Source organism: Carcharhinus amblyrhynchos, chromosome 5 (genome assembly GCF_965287045.1).
Source record: "Carcharhinus amblyrhynchos chromosome 5, sCarAmb.v2.hapA, whole genome shotgun sequence".
NCBI lineage: Eukaryota > Metazoa > Chordata > Chondrichthyes > Carcharhiniformes > Carcharhinidae > Carcharhinus > Carcharhinus amblyrhynchos.
The window spans coordinates 122,428,893-122,444,282 of NC_137328.1; the positions used below are offsets into that span (position 1 = coordinate 122,428,893).

Here is a 15,390-nt window from a genome sequence, read left to right on the forward strand (position 1 = left end):
AAAGAGAATCCGAATCTATTATTGGATGACAAGACAAAGGGATTGTGAGCATGTGCGTACGAGATTAAAGGAAAGAATTGTAAACATCCATCGTTGTTTAAACAGCTGACCTATCTACCAGTCTTCGTATTATCCTGTGCAAGAACCAGATGCGATCATCTGCACAAGACGAGAGTTCAAAGAGGCGCTCTGGTCTTTTTCCTCACTTCTTAAGGGCAGAGTGCTTAGCGGTGCTGCCTCAGTGCCCAGCTTCAGTCACTGTCTGTGGAGTTCGCACATTCTCCCCGTGTCTGCGTGGGTTTCTGCCGGGTGCTCCGGTTTCCTCCCACAGTCCAACGACGTGCGGGGGTTAGGTGGATTAGCCGTGCTAAATTGCCCCTTAGTGTCGGGGGACTAGTGAGGGTAAATGCATGGGAGTGGGTCATGGGGATAGGGACTGGGTGGGATTGTGATTGGTGCAGATTTGATGGGCTGAATGGCCTCCTGTAGGGATTCTATGATTCCATGATCTTTGGGCTCTCTGTGGGAAAAGAACTGCAAAGATGGTCACAGCAACAGAGATCCTCCACGTCATGTGTTGGGCAGTACCCCCCCACTCCAGAGCAGCTCTGGTTTGCTTCTGCATTGTACAGCATCTGATGAGGGATTGAGTGGCTGAGGCTATTTTCATTTAATGTGTGAGCTGACAAATTAGAGACAGTAGGCTATTCGGCCCCTCGAGCCTGCTCTGTCCCTTGCTAAGATTACAGCTGATCCGATTGTGGCATCACCTCTCAAGCCCCACAACCTTTGATCCCCTTGTCAATCAAAAATCTATCAAGTTCAGCCTTAAAAATATTGAACGACCCAGCTGCCCAAGTCAAAAGCTGGGAATTCTGCAGCAAATAACTCACTTCCTGATTCCCCAAAGCCTGTCTAAGGAACAAGTCAGGGGTGTCGTGAAAAACCCTCCATTTGCCCAGATAAGTGCAGCTCCAGCAAGACTCGAGAAGCTCAACACCATCCACCTCTACCACCCAGAGGGACGGGAGCAGTAGGTACCTTGGAACTCCACCACTGGGAAGTTCCCCTCCAAGCCATTCACCATCCTCATTTGGAAATATATCACCGTTCCTTCACTGTTGGTACAGGGTCAAAATCCTGGAACTCCCTCCTTAACAGCACTATGGGTGTACCTGCACTTCAGGGACTTCAACGGTTCAAGGCGGCAGCTCACAGCAACAACTTGCATTTACATAGCACCTTTACTGTTTCTGTAAAACAGCTCAAAGTGCTTCACGGGAAAGTTGACAATCCAAATTAGCCGTCAAGTCGCACGAGGCGGATATTAGAACAGCTGACCGCATTTTTAATCCGAAAGGGTCTCGGGGAGTGGGGTTGAGGGAAGAAGAGTGGGACGTTGAAATGGAGAGTAGAGGTTTAGCGAGAAAATTCCAGAGTTTAGGGCTAGGCAGCTGAAAGCACGGCCGCCAAGCAAACATTCAAGTGAGCAAAACTGCGACGCTCAAGAGGCAGAGTTGGAGGAGCGCAGAGATCTGAGAGAGTGCAAGAGAGAGCGCGAAAGTGAGGGATCTCAATGACATTCCCTCAACACTCTCCTGGCCTGCTGCGCGCGCGCACGCACGCACGCACGCACACACACACACACACACACACACACACACACACACACACACACACACACACACACACACACACACACACGCTTTATAGGGAACGTTAGCTGTCCACAGCCTTTGCTGCCTGCATGTTCCAGATTTCTGCTCAGCTGCACCATCTTGGGGGTGGGGGAGAACGCACTGGAGAAGCCATGGAGGAAGGCGGGGGAAAAGAGGTGGTGGTGGAGGAGCAGGGGAGGCGCAATTTGAAAGCAAAGCCGATCATTTTAAAATTGAGAAACGGCTGGAAACAGACTCTGCGGTACAGAGTAAACGGGGTTTGTCACATTTACAGAGCAGCAGACACACAGTCTTTAAACAAATTACTCCTCCCTAGAGCCTGGGAAACTTTGCCACGTTGACTCAATTAAATGACAGCACAATGTCATTAGCATTCTCAGAAAATAATTTTTACTTGGCAATAAGAGCGAGTGAGATAATGGAGAGCGGATGTTTCAGGCTTTTGTGGTCGTCTTGTACATTTCCCTCTGCTCCACGCAGCTGGCATTAATGGGTGGCCAAAAGGTAGAAGTCACCTTCCAAACACAAGGACCTGCCTCAGCTTTGCTCTTGAACACTGGACCCATTGAGGGGTTGGAAACCAGGTCATTTGCTCCTAATTATCACCACCAGGTAAACAGGGACCTCTAAAAAGATAACATACTCTGATGAAAGGCTATCAAAACTGAAATGTTAGTTCCATCTCTCTCGCTGCAGGTGACCCACCGAGAGAGCTTACTGCACCTTTTAATTCTCGGCCGACCGTCGCAGTTTTGGGTTTCGGGGTTGAGTAACTTTCAGCCAGAAGACTGCAGCCTCACTGGTAGGAATGGATCCCCACAGAAATTTACAAAAAGGGACAGGGGTCAGCCCGAGGTCAGCGGTCACCTCCGGGCCAGACATTCTCATTCCTGAAACCTGAGCTCTTGAGACTTCAGCACAGTACGAGCAATGTCCCAGAGGTCACCACTAACCACAAGCTGAACTGGACCAGCTCTGACCAAGAGTCATCCAGGCTCAAAAAATTGGCTCTATTCTCTCTGCCAGACCTAAGATTTTCCGTTTTTGATTTATTATTGTCACATGTATTAACACAGTGAAAAGTATTGTTTCTTGCGCACTATACAAAGCATGCTGTTCATAGAGAAGGAAACAACAGTGTGCAGAATGCAGTGTTACAGTCATAGCTAGTGTGTAGAGAAAGATCAACTTAACGCAAGGTAGGTCCATTCAAAAGTCTGATGACAGCAGGGAAGAAGCTGTTCTTGAGTCGGCTGGTACATGACTTCAAACTTTATCTTTTTCCTGATGGAAGGAGGTGGAAGGGAGAATGTTCAGGGTGCTTAGGGTCCTTAATTATGTTGGCTGCTTTGCCAAGGCAGCAGGAAGTGTAGACAGAGTCAATGGATGGAAGGCTGGTTTGCGTGATGGATTGGGCTACATTCATAACATTTTCTAGTTCCTTGTGGTCTTGGATAGAGCCATACCAAGCTATGATACAACCAGAAAGAATGCTTTCTTTGTGTATCCATAAAAGTTAGTGAGTTGTAGCTGACATGCCAAATTTCCACAGACTTCTGAGAACATAGAGGCGTTGCTGGGCTTTCTTAACTATATTGTCGGCATGGGGGGGGAAACCAGGACAGGTTGTCGGTGATCTGGATACCTAAAACCTTGAAGCTCTCAACCCTTTCTACTTCACCCCTCACCCCTTGATGTAGAGAGGGGCATATTCTCCATTATGCTTCTTGAAGTCAATGACATCTACTTCGTTTTGTTGACATTGAGGGAGAGATTATTGTTGCCACACCAGTTCACCAGATTCTCTCTCTCTCTCGTCATTGTTTGCGATCCAACCCACTATGGTGGTGTCATCAGCAAACTTGAAAATCTTGCGTTAGCCATATAAATACTGTGGCTACCAGAGCAGGTCAGAGACTGGGAATTCTCAGCAATTAACTCACCTCCTGACTTCCCAACGCCTGTCCACTATTAACAAGGTATACGTCAGTTGAGTGCGGTGGAATACACTTCACTTGCTTGGATGAGTACAACTCCAACAACACTCAAAAAGTTTGACGCCACCCAGGACAAAGCACCCAGCTTGAGTGCTACCCCTTCCACGTACCTCCACACCTTCCACCATCGACACACAATGGCAGCCCTGTGCCCCATCTACAGGACGTGCTGCAGTAACTCACCGAGATTCCTTCAGCAGCACCTTCCAAACACGTGACCACTACAAGAGCAGCAAACATGTGGGGAACACCCCCACCTGCAAAGGCCCAACAAGGCAGCCCATCACCACCACTTTCACTGGGCAACTAGGAGTGAGCAATAAATACCAGCCTTGGATGCTCACATCCTCACTGAATGACAACAGAGTTAGGGAATTTCTAAGTAAGGAACAACATACCCAAGACAAGTTAGAATGGGATTGGAACGGGAAACCATTCCCAATGCTTTTTCTCTTCCTGGTGGAATAACATTACAAGGCAAGGCAGTGCCATCAAATAGGCAAGACAGATAGATATCGTCTGCACCAACCCTCTTTACGTCCGAGTTTTATTTCTTCACTATCCAACCAAATCCCAAATCACAGAGCGGCAAATGCTGACCTCCCCCTGCCCTTGGTATTCATTTACCCGAGTCTCCACATATCCTGCAACTGTGGTTTAACTTCAAATTGGAGACTAGCAGCACAACAGTCACAAGACAAACACATACGTTTTTAATAACAATGCTGTGTAATTAAAATTTACCACCTCTGAAATGCATCAGTCCAACAAAACATTACATTGACCTCATATGCCAGACAGAACACAAAGCAGACAAATCATGTTGTGAAGGGAGTACGGCACAGAAACAAACCATTTGGCCCATCTGGTCTACGGTCTGTGCTTGGGTCTTCTCCTACCCCACCTTGTCTCAGTCTATTTGCACATCCTTCTATTCTGATCTCCCTCACATTTCCTTCAGCGTACTGGCACTGTTCGCTTCAACAATTCCAGAAACGATGAAAGGCTGTTCAGCCTTGCTAGCCCTGATATCTCAAGGTGAAGGTGCACCAAGTCCTCAACCTCGTCTCTAGGGGATGAGATGAGGAGGAATTTTTTCAGCCAGAGAGTGGTGAATCTGTGATACTCTTTGCCGCAGAAGGCTTTGGAGGACAGGTTATTGAGTGTCTTTAAGACAGAGATAGATAGTTTCTTGCTTAATAAGGGGGTCAGGGGTTATGGGAAAAAGGCAGGGGAATGGGATGAGGAAAATATCAGCAATGATTGAATGGCAGAGCAGACTCAATGGTCCAATTTTGCTCCTGTGCTTTATGGTCTTATGGGACAATACCGGACTATTAAACCGAGGAACATCGGCAGCAAACTGACAGGCCCTCTGACACGGGTAGAGAGTTTGGTTTGACCATCAACATCTGGAGGACAGATGTCAAGGTCACAAAAGCTGAGTAAGAGTGCGGAACAACACTGAGAATACCAAAGGACGGCAAATTTCCTTCCCTAAGGGGCATTAGTGAACCACATGGGTTTCCCCCCCACCGACAAGCGACAATAGTTTCATGGTCATCGGTAGATTCTTAATTCCAGATTTCTTTCACTGAATTCAAATTCTACTATCAGTCATGGCAGGATTCGAACCTGGTTCTGCAGAACATTAGCTGAGCTTTCAGATTAATAGTCTAACCATAATACCACTGGGTCATCGCCTCACCTTATAAATATCACACAAAGACCCAGCCAGGTGGTACAGGGTTAAACAAGCAAACCAACTGAATTATCAACACTATTTCCTTTCATTTCATTTGTTACTATTTCAGTTCTTTACGTTGTTTAAAAGTAAATCGTAAAAGAAGAAGCGTTTCCAAAAACTAAAAGCAAAAAAAGTAACAGCAGCAAATAGAAAATGCAACAGGTGAATCTACTGAGGTGCGAGACGGCAGAACCTGGTCCTATTCTTACCCATAATCTACTTCTGCCCAGGCAGTCACGGATACTGATCAGGTATCGCGACCAATTCCTCCCAAGCTTCCGCATAACCAAAAAGAGCAGGGAATCATTTGTTACAATCCACAGGTGAACTCGGCCTGATCCAGTACAGAGCAGAAACCCTACACACGAGTCTCGCTCCAGACAGCCAAGCAGAGAACAATGAACTTCCAGTGCGGTACTGAGGGAATGCTGCACCGCCTGAGGTGCAGCCTTCCAAATGGAATGTTAAGCCAAGGCCTGTCTGTCCGCACGTCCCCAAAACTCCCACCCAGGTCGATGTAAAAGGACTGTTTTGGAAAGGACAGGGCAGAGCTCCTGGATGCCCTAGGCTAATATTCATACCTCAGTCAACATCACCAATTAAACCAAGCTACACAATTGCTAACTGACTGCTGTTTGTGGGAGTTTGCTGCCTGCAAATTGACTGTCACATTTCCCATGTTGTAATAGTAACTACACTTCAAAAAGATTTAACTGACTCAAGTACTTCATGAGGATAGGGCAGTGGATGCTATCTACATGGACTTCACTAAGGCCTTTGATAAGGTCCCTCATGGCAGGCTGGTGCAGGTGAAGTTGCTTGGGACCAGAGGTGAGCTGGCTAGGTGGATACAAAACTGGCTCGGTCAAAGAAGAGAGAGGGTAGCAGTGGAAGGGTATGTTTCTGAATGGAGGGCTGTGACAAGTGCTGTTCCTCAGGGATCACTGCTGGGACTTTTGCTGTTTGTAATATGTAGAAATGATCTGGAGGAAAATGTAACTGGTTTGATTAGTAACTTTGCAGATGACACAAAGGTTGGTGGATTTGCAGATAGCAATGAGAACCATCAGAGGATACAGCAGGATATCAATCAGTTGGAAGTTTGGGCACAGAGATGGCAAATGGAGTTTAATCCAGATGAATGTGGGGTAATGCATTTTGGAAGGTTTAATACAAATAGGAAATATACAGTAAATGGCAGAACCCTTAAGAGTATTGATAGGCAAAGCAATCTGGATGTACAGGTACACAGGTTACTGAAAGTGGCAGTGCAGGTGGATAAAGTAGTCAAGGCGGCTTATGGCAATGCTTGCTTTCATTGGCCGGTGTACTGCTTTTAAAAATTGGCAAGTCATGTTGCAGCTTTATAGAACCTTAGTTAGGCTGCATGTGGAATATAATGTTCAATTCTGGTCGTCACACTACCAGAAGGATGTGGAGGCTTTGGAGAGGGTACAGAAAAGATTTACCAGGATGTTGCCTGGTATGGAGGGCATTAGCTACAGGGAAAGGTTGGAGAAACTTGGTTTGTTCTCACTGGAACGACAGAGGTTAAAGGGGTGACCTGATTGAAATCTACAAGATTATGAGAGGCATGGACAGAGTGGATAGTCAGAAGCTTTTTCCAGGGTGGAAAAGTCAATTACTAGAGGGCACAGGTTTAAGGTGTGAGGGGCAAGGTTTAAAGGAGATGTACAAGGCGGATTTTATCTATTTATACACACAGTAGTGGGTGCCTGGAACTCGTTGCCAGGTGAGGTAGTGGAAGTGGATACAGTAGTGACTTTTAAGGGGCGTCTTGACAAATACATGAATAGGATGGGAATAGGGGGATATGGTCCCTGGAAGGATAGGGGGTTTTAGTTAAGTTGGGCAGCATGGTCGGTGCAAGCTTGGAGGGATGAAGGGCCTGTTCCTGTGCTGTAATTTTCTTTGTACTTTGTGATGCCACATAGTCATGAAAAGTGTCGTATAAAAGCAAATCTTTAATTTCCTCCTCTATATTTTTCAGTATCCCCTGTTTCTACATCAATGGGGACAAAGTAGAGATGCTTGAGAGAATTCCCCCATGCTGACACTATAGTTAAGCCCACTAATGCCTCTACTTTCTGAGAAGGCTAAGAAAATTTGGCATGTAAACAACAATTGCACCAACTTTTACAGATGCACCAGAGAAAGCATCCTTTCTGGCTGTATCACAGTTTGGTATGGCTCCTGCTCTGCCCAAGACCACAAGAAACTACAAAGGGTTTGGACTGTAGCCCAATTCATCACACAAACCAGCCTCCCATCCCTTGATTCCCTCTCCATTTCCCACTGTCTTGGAAAAGTAGCCAGCATATTCAAGGACCCTAGACACCCCGGACACACACTCTTCCAACTTCTCCCACTGGGAAAAAGACACAAAAGTCTGAGATCACGGACCAGCCGACTCAAGAACAGCTTCTTCCACTGCTGCCATCAGACTTTTGAATGAACCTAATTTATATTAAGCTGATCTTTCCTTACACCCCAGCTATGACAGTAACATTACATTCTGTACCCTCTCCTTTCCTTCTCTCCTACGTACTCTATGAACAGTATGCTTTGTCTGCGTAGTGTGCAAGAAACAATACTTTTCACTGTATCCCAACACGTGATAATAATAAATAAAATCGACTCAGACCTTCATCCATTAAGGAAGGTGTGTACGTGAGACTCAAAGTCAAACAAGTTTTCAGTGGGCAGGGCAATGTCAAATCATGAAACCAAAACTTGAATAGTTTTGGAGAGAGAACATAGACTCTCTTTGTTCAACCCTTCCTCATAGGTCAGCAATCTCATCTCAGAAATCAACATAACTATTGATCTCCTTTACTCAAGAACTTCTTGCATTTCAATAGTGCTTCAAAGATAGCAAAACATCCCGAGGTATTTCACACTTTGACAAAACTTTGTATAAAGGACTCGAAACATCAGCTCTTTTCTCTCTTTACAGATGCTGCCAGACCTGCTGAGATTTTCCAGCATGTTTTCTTTTGGGTTTAGATTCCAGCACCCGCTGTAATTTGCTTTTACATGAAAAAACGTATATAACTGGGGGAACGTAAAGCGTTTGCCCCTTTATGTCCCAACTGATCCAGCCTTCACACTTTTTAAAACTCATCTGTTGCAAGCCCTCTATCTGGAACAGTCGACTGACTCCAGCTACGGGCAGGAGGGTGTTCACAACTGACTCTGTACTCTCTGGCCAAGAGCGAGCTGTTTCAGATCAAGGATCTAGTGGTGCGCCCGTAGATCAATCCATAACTCTCAGAATGAAAGCAAAAACTGAAATTACGTAGTCAGCACAAGGGCAGGAAGGAAGCAGGACTGGGTGCGTGGGACAGATAAGGGAGAGGGAACTGAAACAGGTCTTCCAGCATTGGGCGAGGTGGAAGATATTTCAATAGTGCACTGTTAACCAACAACGTCAGAAGCAACATCACCGGACTGAACCTGAATCACACATACCCAGTTCAGGCCAAACGCGCATCAGACGCTGCCAGCCCAAATTATTAAAACATCCTGATCCTCCAGCTCCATTCATTGTGATTGAAATTCCTTATGTTCCCCTTCCAAAGGCTGGAGACATTCGCATGTATTAACACAACTCAATAATCATGCAGCTTGTATTGGAGAGAGAGAGAGAGAGAGAGAGAGAGAGGCAAACTACAGAGTATAGGAAGATGGTTAAGGAACAGAGTATTAAAGCTCCACGTGATCCAGGATTGATCAAGATCAGCAGATAAATTCTGGCCCCCCAAGACCATGCACCCTCACAGATTTCCCGGGGGCGGGGAGGGTTGTTGGGGGGGCCTGCATTCATGTGCGATCATGACAAGTGACTGGGTACAGGACAATGGGGAAAGAGCAGGGGGACTAATAAAACTAATACCAGTAAGAAGTCTCACCACACCGGGTTAAAGTCTAACAGGTTTATCTGGGATCGCCAGCTTTCCCGGAGCGCTGCTCCATCATCAGGTGAGCGGAGGCTCCGAAAGCTCGTGATTCCAGATAAATCTGTTGGACTTTAACCTGGTGTTGAGGGTTTTCTTATACTGTCCACCCCAGTCCAATGCTGGCATCTCCACATCATAACTAATACCAGGAATAAGCTGACTGTCTTATGAGGGAAGGTTGGAGTAATTAGATTTGCACCCACTAGAGTTTAGAAGAGTAAAAGGTGATTCGTTTAAAACCTTTCAAATCCAGGGGAGGGTCTAGACAGAGTGGATGTGGAGAGGGTGTTCCCTCAGTGGGAAAATTTAGAACTAGGGGTCAAAAATGAGGGGTCGCTCATTTAAAACGGAGATAAAGAGAATTTTTTTCTCTGAGGGTGGTAAGTCTCTGGAACTCTCTTCCTCAAAAGGCAGTGGGAGCAGAATGAATATTTTTAAGGCAGAAATAGAGATTCTTGATAAACAAAAGGGGGGTGAACATAAGAAATAGGAGCAGGAGTAGGCCATGTAGCCCTTCGAGCCTGCCCGGCCATTCAATAAGATCATGGCTGATCTGTCCTGGCTCAGTTCCACTTTCCCGCCCTCTCCCCTTAATCCCCTCTCTTATCAAAAACCCATCAACCCGCGTCTTAAAAATATTTAGCAAGGCAGCCTCCACCACTTCAACGGGCAGAGAATTCCAGAGATTCACCACCCTTTGAGTGAAGAAGCTCCTCCTCAACTCCGTTCTAAACCACCCCCCCTTTATCTTGAGGCTGTGCCCCCTAGTCCTACTATCCTTTCTGAGCAGGAAGAGTCTCTCCACCTCTATCCTATCCATCCCATTCATCATCTTATACGTCTCAATGAGATCTCCCCTCATTCTTCTAAACTCTAACGAGTACAAGCCTAGTTTATTCAGCCTCTCCTCATAGCTCAACCCCCTCAACTCCGGCATCAGCCTAATAAACCTCCTCTGCACTCCCTCCAAAGCCAAAATATCCTTGCGTAAGTACGGCGCCCAAAACTGCACACAGTACTCCAGCTGCGGCCTCACCAATGCCCTATACAGCCGCAGCAAGACCTCCCTACTTTTATATTCAATCCCCCTCGCTATGAAGGCCAGCATCCCATTTGCCTTCCTGACCACCTGCTGCAAACAAGGGGTGAAAGGTTATTTGGGATAGAGGGCAATGCAGAGTCAAGGTTACAAATGACCAGCCATGATCTTATTGATCTGTGATCAGATTGTACTTTTTTCTCAGTTCCAACACAATAGATTCTGTTTTTGCTTGCTCGAGGACATTCTCTTTTCCAACCTAATAATGACTACCCTAATTGATACTGTCTCCCCACTGTCTTTCTTTCCTTCATGACTTTTTTTCTGGACACTTCATGCTCTTGAAAGTTAAGAGAACATTTGTCAATGTTTGGGATTTAATGGGATTGAGAGTTACAGATAGGCCTGGCAGGTATGGATATGATCAGTGCAACTCGTGGGCCGAAGGGCCTGTTTGTGCTGTAGTGTTCTATGTTCTATGTTTTTTAATACAGAATTGGATTTTGTCACATTATATTTCCATGTGAATGTGTGAAGCTTGTCAGCCTTATTCCTCATGCCTGTGCATTTACTTACATTCATTATTGTGGGGAAATTAGGACGTCACACTGAATTTTTGTAAAGTAAATATAGATGTCCACATGGCTATTTCTAAACCTTTGAAGATTTGGCACAAACCTTTTCAAAACAGCTGGGCTGTAGTTATATCTGTTTGCGCCTGCCAAGCAAAAGGAGCTACCAGGGCGGTAACAAAGAAACTTACATTTGTTATCTTTGAAGATGGGCATTAACAATCCTTTCCCATGCTTCCTGACCCCAGCCCTTTGGCTGTGCAAGCCAAATACAGGGAAAACCATACAATGCAGTTTGTGTTTCAGAGCCCAGAATAACCAACCAGTGTCAACCTTTCTACAAGGACAAAGGGCCTTGCAAGGCAATAGTCATGAGCACTTTTAATCTACATATAGACTTGAAACATAAGATGGGCAGTTCGTTTCTTAGAGCAGCATGTTGTGGAGTCCTTCTCCTGCTCCCGGTTCATATGCAAGCCTGGGTTAATGGTCTCTGGGCAAGGGTTCAAATCCCACCATGGCAGCTGGTGGAATTTAAATTCAATTAATAAATCTGGAATATAAAGCTAGTCTCAGTAATGGTGACCATGAAACCATTGTCAATTGTTGGAAAAAACCCATCTGCTTCATTAATATCCTTTAGGGAAAGAAATCTGCCGTTCTTACCCCGTCTGGCCTACATGTGACTCCAGACCCATAGAGTGTTGTCAACGCAACTGCCCTGTGAAACACTCTAGCAAGCCACTTAGTTCAAGGGAAATTAAGGATGGACAATAAATGCTGGCCTTGCCAACGATGTCAACATCCTGTGAAAGAATAAATCCAGAAAGTAGTGCTCTCAAAGACCCTTACCAGCTACAATGTGTTGAATGGGCCCTTTGCTTGTGCTGTATCATTTCATTATTGTAGCGCCTGTGATCAACCAGGACTTCACCCCCATGTTATAAACTCAGGGCACTCGGTCCCCGAGTACTGCCCAATGCAGCCTGAACATGTCCCACCCTCACAGCACACAAACCACTGTACAGGAGAAAACGAGACAGCTGGTGAGTACGTTTCAGAAAAGCACGTGTACAAAAAGAAAAATGCCACAGGTGCTGGAAGTCTGAATCAAAAACAGAAAATGCTGGACATAGTTAGCTAGTCTGGCAGCATCAACGGAGAGAACCAGAGTCAGAGTCAATGCTTCAGGTCAGTAATCCATCTTCAGATGAAAAGTCACTGACTAAAAACATTAAGCCCTGCCTCTCTCTCTCTAGCTTTGTTGTACGTCCTGCTGAGTGCTTTTAAGGGGCGTCTTGAATAGAGGGATATGGTCCCCGGAAGGGTGGGGGGTTTTAGTTCAGTTGGGCAGCGTGGTCAGTGCAGGCTGAAGGGCCTGTTCCTGTGCTGTAATTTTTTGTTTTTAGCGTTTTCTGTTTTTATTTCATGAAAGCACTTCATTGGCTACTGTGCGTTTTCAGAGATGCCAGGAGTTTGCACATTCTCCTTTCTGAGCGGGAAGTGTCTCTCCACCTCTATCCTATCCATCCCATTCATCATCTTATACGTCTCAATGAGATCTCCCCTCATTCTTCTAAACTCTAACGAGTACAAGCCTAATTTATTCAGCCTCTCCTCACAGCTGTGCTTCGGTTTCATCCCACAGTCCAAAGATGTGAGGATTAGGCTGACTGACTGTGCTAAAATTGCCCCTTAATGTTCTGAGATGCGTAGGTTAGAGGGATTAGCAGGTAAATATGTAGGGATGTGGGGTTAGGGCCTGGGTGGGATTGTAGTCGGTGCAGATTCGATGGGCCAAATGGCCTCTTTCTGCACTGTTGGGTTTCTATGATTCTATGAGTCTTGAAAGATGCACCATTACTTCACACTTGTCCCCGAGTGTCTTAACAGCACTGGAATTCGCTGCTATATTTAACAGCTTACTACAGGAGGGGTTCCTTTTTTTGTTTACATCTAAGGGAAGTGAAATTCTGTCACTCGTTCTATTATGACATTTCAACTTCCCAAAAAGACAGGCAAAACCAGGTTCCCCTGCAAATAATTCCTTGACTGGCGGGTGTATAACTCAAAAGTTTTGCCGTCTTGTTCGGCCAACAGGTGGGGAACTGTGAAAATCTCCCTCTGCGCTGTGAGATGGTTTGGTTCAAGCAGATACGGAAACCTTGATCCTCCACAACCCCACCCCCAGCATCACAAACCAAATGGACAGCTGATGTGCGGAGCCTATGGTGAAATTTCCTGTCAAGCAGGAAGCCCGTCGTGGTCATGCTACTGCAGAGGGAGCCTTGCAGAGGGAGTCCTCTGTCTGACTAGATGTCGACAGAAAGGGGCTTCTCAGTGCCGGCTTTTGGGGGACGCAATCACTACTTTTATCACTGTCACTTTATCGAAACACGATGCCAAAGGTGAAGATGACGAAGCCCTTCTCTCTAATGAGGATGTTTTATTTCTAAACCAAAAAATAGGCACACGAGAAATATCAGATATGGTTAGTAGCCTTCCAAAGATAGGCAAACCTTCTCCTGATGCAATCACTAACCACAGTAAATTATGTTGCTGTGCACCTTGCACAGAATCGGACTGTACAGGAAACAGTAGCAACACTTATTTCTCAAAAAAAAAACGCTGACAAACTTGTCACTTATACAACACGTTTCGCAACTTCAGGAAAACCCTCCCTCCTCCAAATGCTTTACTGTTAATGAAGCAATTGAGAAATACACATTAGCCAGGGACAGAAAAAAATACACCACAAGTTCAGCTTCAAGCCACTCACCATTCTGATTTGGAAACGTATCGCCGTTCCTTCACTGTTGCTATGGGTCAAAATATGAGACTGCCCCCTCCCCCCCCAACCCTCTCTAACAGCAACGTGGGTGTACCTACACCACTTGGGCTGCAGTGGGTTCAAGGCAGCAGCTCATCACCACCTTCGCAAGGGCAATTAGGGATGGGCAATAAATGCCCACATCTCATAAGTGAATAGATAAAAGATACCCAGGCAAATTCCAGCTCCCCCTCGCACTCTCTTTCAAAGCAGTGCCACAGTCCTTTCACATCCATCTGCATATTTAGCCAACACTTCCCTTTAATGCATCATCTGAAAGACAGCATCTCCAACAATGCACACTTCTCGGTGTTGCACCAGATGCATCAGTCGTGATTTTGCACTTTAATCTCTGAAGTGGGACTTTACCCATGACTTTCTGACTCAGTGGGCGAGCGCTACTGAGACACAGCTGAACAAAACACTTCTGTGCATCTGCAATATGAGGAGGACACATCCTTTCAAAAATGATCCAAACGGATCCCTTCCTGGCTAATGATTACTTCCAATTGTTCTTTGTCCTGTGCGAGGGATGTCGCAGACACGAGAGTCTTAATCAGAAATGGATTCATTTTCCTACTCTATTGACCCCCCTGGGCTCCCTGCACCACATTTGGGGCATCACGGTGAGTGGTTAGCAGTGCTGCCTCACAGCACCAAGGACCCGGGTTCAATTCCCCAGCTTGGGTCACGGTCTGTGTGGAGTTTGCACATTCTCCCCGTGTCTGCGTGGGTTTCCTCCGCTTTCCTCCCACAGTCTGAAAGATGCTCTGGTTAGGTGGATTGGCCATGCTAAATTCGCCCTCAGTGTACCCCAACAGACACCAGAGTGTGGCGACCAGAAGTTTCACAGTAACTTCAATGCAGTGTTAACGTAAGCCTACTTGTGACACTAATAAATAAATCTTTAAACTTTATTTGGGTGTTGACTGAAGTTCACTCTCCTTTTCCCCAGTTTGTATCTCAAACCAAGCTTCAGCGCAGGCCCTTCACTGTCTCTCCAAATTTTACTTCAGGTCAGACAACAACCCCAAATTTACTTTTTTTTAAAAATCAGTTGCCATCTACTAACAGTAATTAATATTTTGCACATGTAATTTTATCTTGTCTCTCTACCATGGCTACATTCACAGCTGGATGGACTTGAAGAGGGGGCTTCCGGACTTGCATGGCTGGTGGGGACTGTCGTGCATCATCATTCCTTCCCCCATACCCACCCACCCACCCCTTGTAACGACACTTTGGTTTGAGCAGAAGCAGACACGTTTCCTTTGACATTTTGATTTTTCTTGTAAACCCATCAGGGGCCGACACTCCTGGCATTTCTGATTCATTCACTTATTACTGTTTTATTAAGAAAATTGGTATAAACTTACCACGAAAGTACAATTCCAGGGAACATCCTGTATTGCCAATTGGTCAAAGCAGTCAGGGGGTTAACATTAGCTGGGACCATCGACTAATCAGATCCTCACATGGATCCTTGCAAACCATCTGGCCCATGAACCAATTGGAATGCGTGAGTGGTCCCAAGCACTGCCTAGCA

General features: G+C 45.8%; 1 protein-coding gene across 1 annotated transcript in view; it reads right to left on the reverse strand.

Annotated features, from left to right (window-relative positions):
- LOC145343317 (G protein-coupled receptor kinase 5-like) overlaps window positions 1–15,390 on the reverse strand; it is a 129,432-nt gene that overhangs the window by 84,024 nt on the left and 30,018 nt on the right. The window lies entirely within an intron of this gene.